Below are 9,703 nucleotides of genomic sequence, written 5' to 3'. Positions count from 1 at the left end.
TTGCTCTTTATATATGTATATATTTATGTTTTTTCCTCCTGAACAATTTGAAAGTTACAGACATCCTATCCTGCTCCTTTTACCCCTAAAGACTTCCATGTGTATTTCCTACGAACAAAGACATTCTCTTACATAACCTGAGTACGATTGTCAAAATAATCAATACTGTTATCTAATCCACAGTCCATATGCAGATTTGTCAATTGCCTCATTAATGTCCTTTTGAGCTCTGTATTTTTCCCCCCTGGTCCATGCATTGCCTTTGGTTGTCATGTCTTTTTAGCCTCCTTTAACTGGGGGCAGCCTTTCCCTGTCAGAGGCCTCACTCTCAATCCCCATGTCCCAGGGGTGAAGCTTAGCAGAGCAGGAATAGCACCTTTGTTTATTCGGGAAGTGCTACAGAAATTTTCAAAGCAATGACTATCTCACTTACACAAATAAAATTGAGTCCCAGGTCTACAAGAATCAGACTGATGGGTCTTTTCCTAAGAACAGAAAAACTCCCCCCTGTGCATGAAGTTGAGGCAAGCAGATATTATCAAAGGTATGCAAACTGCCTCAGAATTAGGGGTCTAGTGGTTGAGGGAAAGGCAAAGAGAAGTCTTGACAGGCTGCTGAAACCTGGCAAGCATTGGGGGCACCTGTGGGAGGTGGAGAGTCAAGCCTTTCCTCATCCCCTCCAAGGCTATGTGGTCTCTGACTCTCTTGCCTGAAGCTGTTCCAGCTTGAAGGGGCCAAAGAGCCTTCGAGAGAGGCGTGAACAGCATCCACAAAGGAATTACTGCTCCAAACCACCACCTTCACCCACAGAGGAGCTGGTGGGGGTTTCTGGTTCCTGACACCCATTCCCTCTTCTCCCACCAGAATGATCTTCATTTTCTGTCAGAGGTTCACTGCTCTTTCATTCTCAGCACGCTGGGTGGGATCCCGTCAGGAGGTCTCATCCTCTTGGCTGTAGTATGTGGTTCAGGTGTGGGCAGTTGCCAGCCAAAGCCAATAAGGTACCCAGAGACGTTGGCTGGAGCTTCCAAGAATCTCAAGCCTCCATCATCCTGTGTGGAGATTGCCTGAGTAGACTCACCTGCTGGATAGGCAAGAGCCTGACTCCAGCTCTGGGGGATGATTATTTCCATCTGGCAACCATGGGGGAGAGCAGGCCTGAGAATGGGGCTAGCACCAAGGAAGGAGAGCCAGGAAGGTTGGTGAGAGAAAACCCGGGTTCCTGGTCACGTCATTTGAAGACTAGATCAAGCCAGACTTAAAAATCTACCCACGGGGCTTCCCGGGTGGCGCAGTGGTTGAGAGTCCACCTGCCGATGCCGGGGACACGGGTTCGTGCCCCGGTCCGGGAAGATCCCACATGCCGCGGAGCGGCTGGGCCCGTGAGCCATGGCCGCTGAGCCTGCGCGTCCGGAGCCTGTGCTCCGCAACGGGAGAGGCCATGGCAGTGAGAGGCCCGCATGCCGCAAAAAAAAAAAAAAATCTACCCACACTGTTCAGTTACATGAGCCAAAATAGTCTCTTTATTATTTAAGTAGTGCCTTTAGATGGAATTGTTGTTTGTAACGTAGAGTCCTAATGAATATAGATGGTCAGATTCCATTGATTCTATTTAATGGGTATTTCTTGATCATCAGGCTTTTCATGAGGGGCTGGGGAAATGCAAAGATAAACAAGAGGGGGTCCTGTCCTTAAAGAGCCCCTTTTCAGTCTGGAGAAGAGGAAGAGGGAAGAGAAGGATGGCTTGAACTTGAACCCTGCCTCTGAAATGCAAATATTCCTCCGAGGGGTTCACACAGCTCCTATAATCAATTAATAGACTCACCCTAAGCAGCCCAGCTATGAAAGCCCATCTCTGGATATTGCTGGAGACCCTGCTGGAGAGAATTAACATCTGATAGTCTTGCTCTAAGGATTTGGGATTGAGTAAGTCAATGTGTCCATCAAGGAAATAGCAGCCGATGAAAACCCAAATCCCACATCATTCAATGTGGTTTAGCAAGGCTTTACTTTTGATTTTAAAGAACGAGGCGCCAATTTTGCACCTAAAAGCTGCCCAATTTGACCTTGCTAAACAGCAAAATGAAGAGCATCCTTCCACAACTGATAAAATAAAGGCAGTTAGGTTACAAGCCAAACTCATTACAGATGAACCCAGCTTGGTCTTTTTATTTTTTAATTTTCTTGGCTGTGCCACGGGCCATGTGGGATCTTAGTTCCCCGACCAGGGATCGAACGTGCGTTCCCTGCATTGGAAGTGCGGTCTTAACCACTGGACCACCAGGGAAGTCCTCAGGCTTGATGTTTTTAAAAAATCAAAGTTTTCAAGAAAAATTCCAGCTCTGCAAGCCCAGATGTTTCTGTATCCTAGAAACATCCTAAAGAATGAAGAGATACGACACAAAACGAATGCTATCAAATGCTCCCTTTGGCAGCACATATGCTAAAATTGGAAAAATACAGAGGAGATGAACAGGGCCCCTGTGCAAGGATGAGACCCAAATTCCTGAAGCATCTCATATTTTTCAGGTGCACTCATCACACACACAAAACAGTGACTATGTGAGGAAATGTATGTTAATTAACTTGACTGTAATCATTTCACTATGTACATCAAATCACCATGTTGGACCCCTTAAATACATACAATTTTTATTTATTGAATAAAATTTATAAAGAAAGAAAAAAAAAGAGTCATCATCATAAAAACAACCAAGCAGACAACCAAACAAAATGCTATCAAGATAACCTTCCTCTCACTGGAAGACACAAAATAGTGTAAAGTAGTTGCTGGAATCCCTAAGCATTACAAAGTTTTGCTCCTGTTTCTGGTGAATTCACAGCAGTGAAAAAACGAATATGTTGCTTTTTTTTTTTTTTTTTTTTCTTTCTTTAAGGCAGCCTGTTATCTGGGATCAAATAAGAACCTGAGTAGGAAAATAGGCCAGACCCAGGGAGGTGCCTTGTAGTCAGGCACCCCAGAGAGACAGAACCAATAGGAAATTGTGATATTGTGATATAAGTATATAGTTGGTGTTCATCCCCATTCCTGACACAAAGCCCCTAAAACCCTTGGAATTTCCTAAGTGATGAGAGTTATAAACATGTCTACTGTTGTATTAATGAGGTGACTATTAGACTGTATCTTAGGATGGGGGCTGGTTGCCAGGAGAACCAACCATGTGATTAGAGTATTGGAACTTTCAGTCCCCAGTTCCTCTGGGGAGGGGAGAGGGGCTGGAAGTTGAACGCATTGCCGATGGCCAGTGATTAAATCAATCATAACTGTAATGAAGCCTCCATCAAACCCCAAATGGTTGGTTCCAGAGAGCTTCCAGGATGGTGAACACATGGAGATTTGGAGACAGTGGCACACCGTGCCCTTTGCCCATACCTTTCCCTACGCGTCTCTTCTTCCTGGCTGTTCCTGAGTTCTAGGTAATAAGCCGGTACTATAGTAAGTAAAATGTTTCAGAGTTCTGTGAACAGTTCTAGCAAATTAATTGAACCTTAGGAGGGTCATTGGAACCTCCAATCTATAGCCAGTCAGTCAGAAGCACAGGTGACAACCTAGACTTTTGATTGGCATCTGAAGGGGTGGGGCGGGGGGTGCAGCCTTATAGGACTGAGCCCTTAACCTGTGGGAGCTGAGACCGCCTTCAGCGTTACCATCCTCAGGGAAGTGAGGGTAGCAGGGACACCTTCATGGCAGCCACACAGTGACCCAGGGACACAAGGAGAACTAGGACACTGGCTCGTTGGAATTCCAGTCATGGAGGAGGTTCTGGTCTAACAGAGGGTTGAGAAGACAGGCCCCCTCTGCACAGAGTGAGGCCAGTTTCCCTCCCAGCAGCCATACCTGAGAGGGCATCACCCTTACGAAGGGCAACTTGGCAATAGCTATCAACATAGCACTTGTATATTCCCTTTGACCCAGCAGTCTTACTTTTGTGTAAAATAAGAATATAAATGTTTATATATAAATATATGTACATACTTGCAATTGCATAAAGAAATTTTTTTTTTTTTTTTTTTTTTTTTTGCTGTACGCGGGCCTCTCGCTGTTGTGGCCTCTCCCATTGCGGAGCACAGGCTCCGGATGCGCAGGCTCAGTGGCCATGGGTCACGGGCCCAGCCGCTCTGCGGCATGTGGGATCCTCCCGGACCTGGGCACGAACCCACGTCCCCTGCATCGGCAAGCGGACTCTCAACCACTGTGCCACCAGGGAAGCCCAGAAATTTTTTTTTTTTACATCTTTACTGGAGTATAATTGCTTAACAATGGTGTGTTAGTTTCTGCTTTATAACAAAATGAATCAGTTATACATATACATATGTTCCCATATCCCCTCCCTCTTGCATCTCCCTCCCACCCTCCTCTTTTTTTTTTTTTTGCATGAAAAAATTCTTGAAGGATAAATGAGAAATAATAGTGGTTTCAGAGACCGGGGTGGGGTAGGACTGGAAGGATGGAGAACAGAGGTGGGAGATAAACATTTTACTGAATACTCTTTTATGCTTTTTTTTTTTTTTTTTTTTTTGCGCTATGCGGGCCTCTCACTGTAGTGGCATCTCCTGTTGCAGAGCACAGGCTCCGGACGCGCAGGCTCAGCGGCCATGGCTCATGGGCCCAGCCACTCCACGGCATGTGGGAATCTTCCCGGACCGGGGCACGAACCCGTGTCCCCTATATCAGCAGGCAGACTCTTAACCACTGCGCCACCAGGGAAGCCCTGTTAATCTTTTTAAAACTTAAAAATGTTTATTATTTAAAGAAATAGACTAATATCTTCAGTCCTGCTGCCTGGGTTTGGATCTCCTCCCTACCATGGCTGTGTAACCTATGGCAAATGGATTAACTTGTTTAAGCCTCTGTTTTCTTATCTGTAAAGTGGAGGTGCTAATAGTATCTATGTTGTAAGACTGCTGAAAGATAATCTCAAATTTAAGAAGCGTTCAGCCGGGCACCTGGCACTTAGTAAACACAAATCCAGGTACGAATAGTTATCATGGTTATCATTTGTTGTCTTGTCATCTCTGTGGAGGCTGCCTTTCATTGTCCCAGTGTGTGTCTCACATTCATCCCTTCAGAGAAAATCTGATTGGGTGACGGTGTCATTATCCACTATGGAGCATCTCTGTTAGACAGACTCTCACAGACCCATATCATGGGTGGTTGGTCATTTTGACATCCAGCCTATCCATAGCCACTATGGGCTTGGGCCCCACCCCCAGACTAAACCACTGGCACCAGAAGCATAGTCCAGTGATATGACACAAGACAGAATAGAACATTGCCCCCACCAATGTAACCACTTTCCTCAGAGGAGGGCTCTGGGGGTAACAGGCACTCAGAACTCTTTGGCTTGTGCAGTACAGTTGGTTAGGAAAGGAAAAGAATCCAGAAAGAGCCTGGAAGAAAATGAGGGGGGACTTCTCTGGCGGTCCAGTGGCTAAGACTCTGTGCTCCCAGTGCAGGGGGCCCGGGGTTCGATCCCCGGTCAGGGAACTAGGTCCCACATGCCACAACTAAAGATCCTGCGTGCCACAACTAAGACCTGGCACAGCCAAATAAATAAATAAATATTTTAAAATGAGGGAACAAGGGATTAAAAACGCTATTATTATTGGTTTAGGGTTGTTGGGAGGATTAATGGAATCCATCCACATACAGTATTTCTCGAAGTGCTGGGTGAATTGTAAGCACTCGATGTGTGGTAGCCTTGAGGGTGGCAATGATGGTAGTGATGAAAATTGTGACTGTTATCAGGTCTGTTTGAGGCGGAAGAACAGGTTCAGGGAGATAAAGGACAGATTGTACTCAAGAGAAGGGCCATTAGGGTTTAAGGTTTCAAAGCAGGAGTAGCTCCTGGGGCTGTAACAGCCCAAGCCGAGGTCCTCAAAGTGGCAGTGTGACATGCATACACCTGGCAGCTCCTTCCTCCCTGCACCTACAGATAGACTGAGTGTCCAAGATCTGTGTTCTCCTAGGGTCTCACCCAGTGCCCACTCCTCCTGCCTCGGATCCACGGGAAGTGCTCTCCCACTGCCTGATGCCTTTTCAGAGGTACCCAATTCTCTCCCCTCCTAGGACTTCAGAAAGGGGCCAGTGTTTGAGGTCCTCCGGCCTCAGAGAATGAGTGCTCCTGCAGAGCCACTGGATGGCACGTACTGGCAACTGGTGCGAGCTTGGGCTGCGGGGGAGGTTCCAGAACAGGAGACTATTTATAGCCTGGCACAGATGCCCACTTCCCAGCTAAGAGAGGGGGCGTGGTAGATGGGGAGCAACCGTGCTTCCATCGTTTATTATTTTATTAACCACTTGGGATACTGTATGCAGTAAGCATCACCTGGTTTCATCTCTAGTTTTCCTGTTTGCGATTCCTTCCTGCTTTTTACCTCAAGAACAACATTCTTCCCCAGGGGCCAAAGAGGGGCCAGGGAGAAAATGAAATTGACCAAGTGACGATGAATGAGGGCAAAGAAGGGATAAATATTCATCCTGCTTCATCAGCAGTGGGAGTGGGTCCAAAAAAACACTTAGCCTCACAAATTGCTCACTTATCCTCCCCATAGTGAGTTTGCTCCAAATGGTTTGGAAAACTATTGCCGCTAATCAAAGGCGTCAGGCCCTTTGCTGGAAGGGAGCCAGCCTGGGCCCAGCAGGAGTCTGAATTGTGCCTGGATTCATTATCTAGTCCAACATTTTAGTGGTAGGTTTTTGTTTGATTTCAAAGTGAGATGGTTAGGTCATTATTTGTTAAATTATAGCTTTTAATTAGCAGCTCGATTAAAGTGAAAAGCCTAAGAGAGGCTCACATGTCTCTAAGTTTTTGTTTGGAATTTATAATTGTTGCTATTTGGAAAAGATTAGTTGGGGGCGTTAAAGTTTGTTTGTTTGTTCGTTTTAAAGAAAATCCTCAAATTATATGCTGTTGGGGAGGGAGTATTGGGGGATGCCAGTAAGCTAGATACAAAGACCTTACAAGAATGCTATCTGTATTATTATCCATGCCCAGTGTTCTTATATTTGCAGAAAAAGAGGGGGGACAGATGTTTTATAATAATTCATACATTTTCCCCCAGGTTGAGCCCAAGATGGGAACTGAGGCATTAAGGGGTAGTGAATTTGCCAGAAGAGTGGTTAGCCAAGCCCCTGGTTACAGATGGAGTTTTTGTTGTTGTGTTTTTACATCTTTATTGGAGTATAATTGCTTTACAATGGTGTGTTAGTTTCTGCTTTATAACAAAGTGAATCAGTTATACATATACATATGTTCCCATATCTCTTCCCTCTTGTGTCTCCCTCCCTCCGACCCTCCCTATCCCACCTCTCTAAGTGGTCACAAGCTGATCTCCTTGTGCTATGCAGCTGCTTCCCACTAGCTATCTACCTTACGTTTGGTAGTGTGTATATGTCCATGCCACTCTCTCACTTTGTCACAGCTTACCCTTCCCCCTCCCCATATCCTCAAGTCCATTCTCTGGTAGGTCTGTGTCTTTATTCCTGTCTTACCCCTAGGTTCTTCATGACATTTTTTTTCTTAGATTCCATATATATGTGTTAGCATACGGTATTTGTCTTTCTCTTTCTGACTTACTTCACTCTGTATGACACACTCTAGGTCCATCCACCTCCCTACAAATAACTCAATTTCGTTTCTTTTTATGGCTGAGTATATTCCATTGTATATATGTGCCACAACAGATGGAGTTTTGTTCACCGCTTACCCATTCCTGATTCCCCCAGAAGGCTGGGAAGATGGGGGGGGGGCCTTGATCAGCCTTGGTAGATTTCTTCCCCTTGGCAATTTGGTTTCTGCATTTGGGAGGAACGAGGAACATTCCTTATTCCTTGCTCCAACTTTGCGGCCGTCCTCCCACCTGGTTTAGCCCTTGTTCCGCTAGTTGCAGAACAATCTTAGATCCAGCAGGGGGCGCGCCACTGCCTGATTTAGAGCTCGGGCCTCCCTCCCTTGCGAAACCACACCCCCACCATCTGCACAGAAAGTGTGCTTTTCTTCCCGTCTCTGTTGGTTTTCCTTCTCTGGTAACAGCAAGGCTGTAGATTACAATCTCTGCACGTTGGGCCTCGGGCTGGGAGCGGCTGTCAAGGCAAGCGCCTTGGTTTTCTTCATCTTTTCACACCCAAAGAGAGCATCGCCGCCCACCGCATGGGGGCTAAGGCAGAGAGAGGACCCCCCCCGCGTCTCTAGAGCACGGGGTGAGCCCACATCCATCATCCCTCATCCGATCTCCTGTGGTGCTTGGGCATCTTGTACCATTGGGCCACAAATCCCATTAGAGCAAAGATCAGGGTTGTCCTCTGATCTATTACCGACACAGGGCTAACACGGATACATGATACATAATTAATGAATGAATGAATTCATATAAACCTTTCTTTTAATTATTTCATTCTTTCATGTACTGAGCAAGCACTCTGTGCCAGACACTGAGGAGTCAGAGATTAAAATATAATCCCAGTCTTCAAGGAGATTATAGCCTGGAGACAGAGACAGACATGAATCTGGGCAACTAGAATGTCTAGCTTCCCCTAGTTAGTGGTTAACTAACTTCATTTAGCCAGCAAAATCACACCAGTCATAGTAAGGGTACATACTGGCTGGACACGACAACATCCTTCTGAAATTCAACCATCTCTTACCTTGTCAGTGAACTTGACTCCCACCCTCTTTCCCAGGGTTGTGGGGCAGGGGAGGTTCCAGTTCAGATGCCCTTAGTCTCCTATTACTCTGAAGCTCTAAATTGCACTCTACATCCCATATCTCCTATGGAACCAGGCCACCTTGCCGAGGTCACTTTTGACCCAAAGCCCTTTCGCTGTGCGTCAGGGTCTCTGTGAGTGATTTTTCCCTCAGGAGGGGAGATGTGAAAATAGCCCATTAATAAATAACACTTTGTCCTAAAGGACTTTTGGGCTTATGCTGTTATTGAGGTTTTGTTTGTTTTGATTTTGCTTTAGAGTGTAGATTTGATGTTCCACCTCCCCATCTTGCTTTCATCTTTATTCTTAATGATTGCATTTATTCCACTTATAGGAGTAATCAAAGAGGTAAAACCCTCTGCCTGTGGGGGAGAACAGCACGGATAAGAAGCCCAGAAATAGGAACTGTTTTCTGATGAGAAAATGTCAAATTTTATAGGAGATTAGCTTTGGGTATTGGAGGGAGGGTTATCATTATGGCCTGAAGCAACTATACGTACCTCTAGAGATCTGATGGCCAAGAAAGGTGGAATAAATGTTTGGGAAGTGTTTTAATATTTTGATCTCTGAAAAAGGCTAGAGCATGAAATAAGTAAATGAAAAAACTTTAACGCTTTTTGACTCTTGGAGAAAAAGAAAACCCACAAAAATTTAATCTTTATAATTTCATGGTATTGAAATTTTACTAGAATTAAATTGTTTTAAATCACACAATTGCTCCAGCTCCAGCTGTGTGCACTGGTGTGAATCAAATACTGTCTGTCATTTAGATTACACTTCTCCCCTCCGTAGCCCCCCAGCAAGGGTCCCAATGACTACAATTAAAACCACTGTACTACATGGTTTCGCAAGGGAATTCTAACAAACCTTTAAAGAGAAGATAATCCCAGGGCTGTTTAAACATGCTATATAGAAAAAAGAGGAACTTTTCCAAAATCTTTTAGAAATATGAGCACAAGACTGATACCAATCCAG

At 45.3% G+C, this 9,703-nt stretch overlaps 1 non-coding gene across 1 annotated transcript; it reads left to right on the top strand.

Annotated features, from left to right (window-relative positions):
• Nucleotides 1–2,419: 2,419 nt before the first annotated feature.
• Nucleotides 2,420–2,526, top strand: LOC132479421 (U6 spliceosomal RNA). The gene has a single exon (XR_009530537.1). It is a non-coding gene; the product is annotated as a U6 spliceosomal RNA (small nuclear RNA).
• The last annotated feature ends 7,177 nt before the right edge of the window (nt 2,527–9,703 follow it).

This window comes from Mesoplodon densirostris, chromosome 18, assembly GCF_025265405.1.
Source record: "Mesoplodon densirostris isolate mMesDen1 chromosome 18, mMesDen1 primary haplotype, whole genome shotgun sequence".
NCBI classification, from domain to species: domain Eukaryota; kingdom Metazoa; phylum Chordata; class Mammalia; order Artiodactyla; family Ziphiidae; genus Mesoplodon; species Mesoplodon densirostris.
Note: the sequence above shows the minus strand (reverse complement) of the source record. Positions and strands in the feature narration are given on the sequence as shown.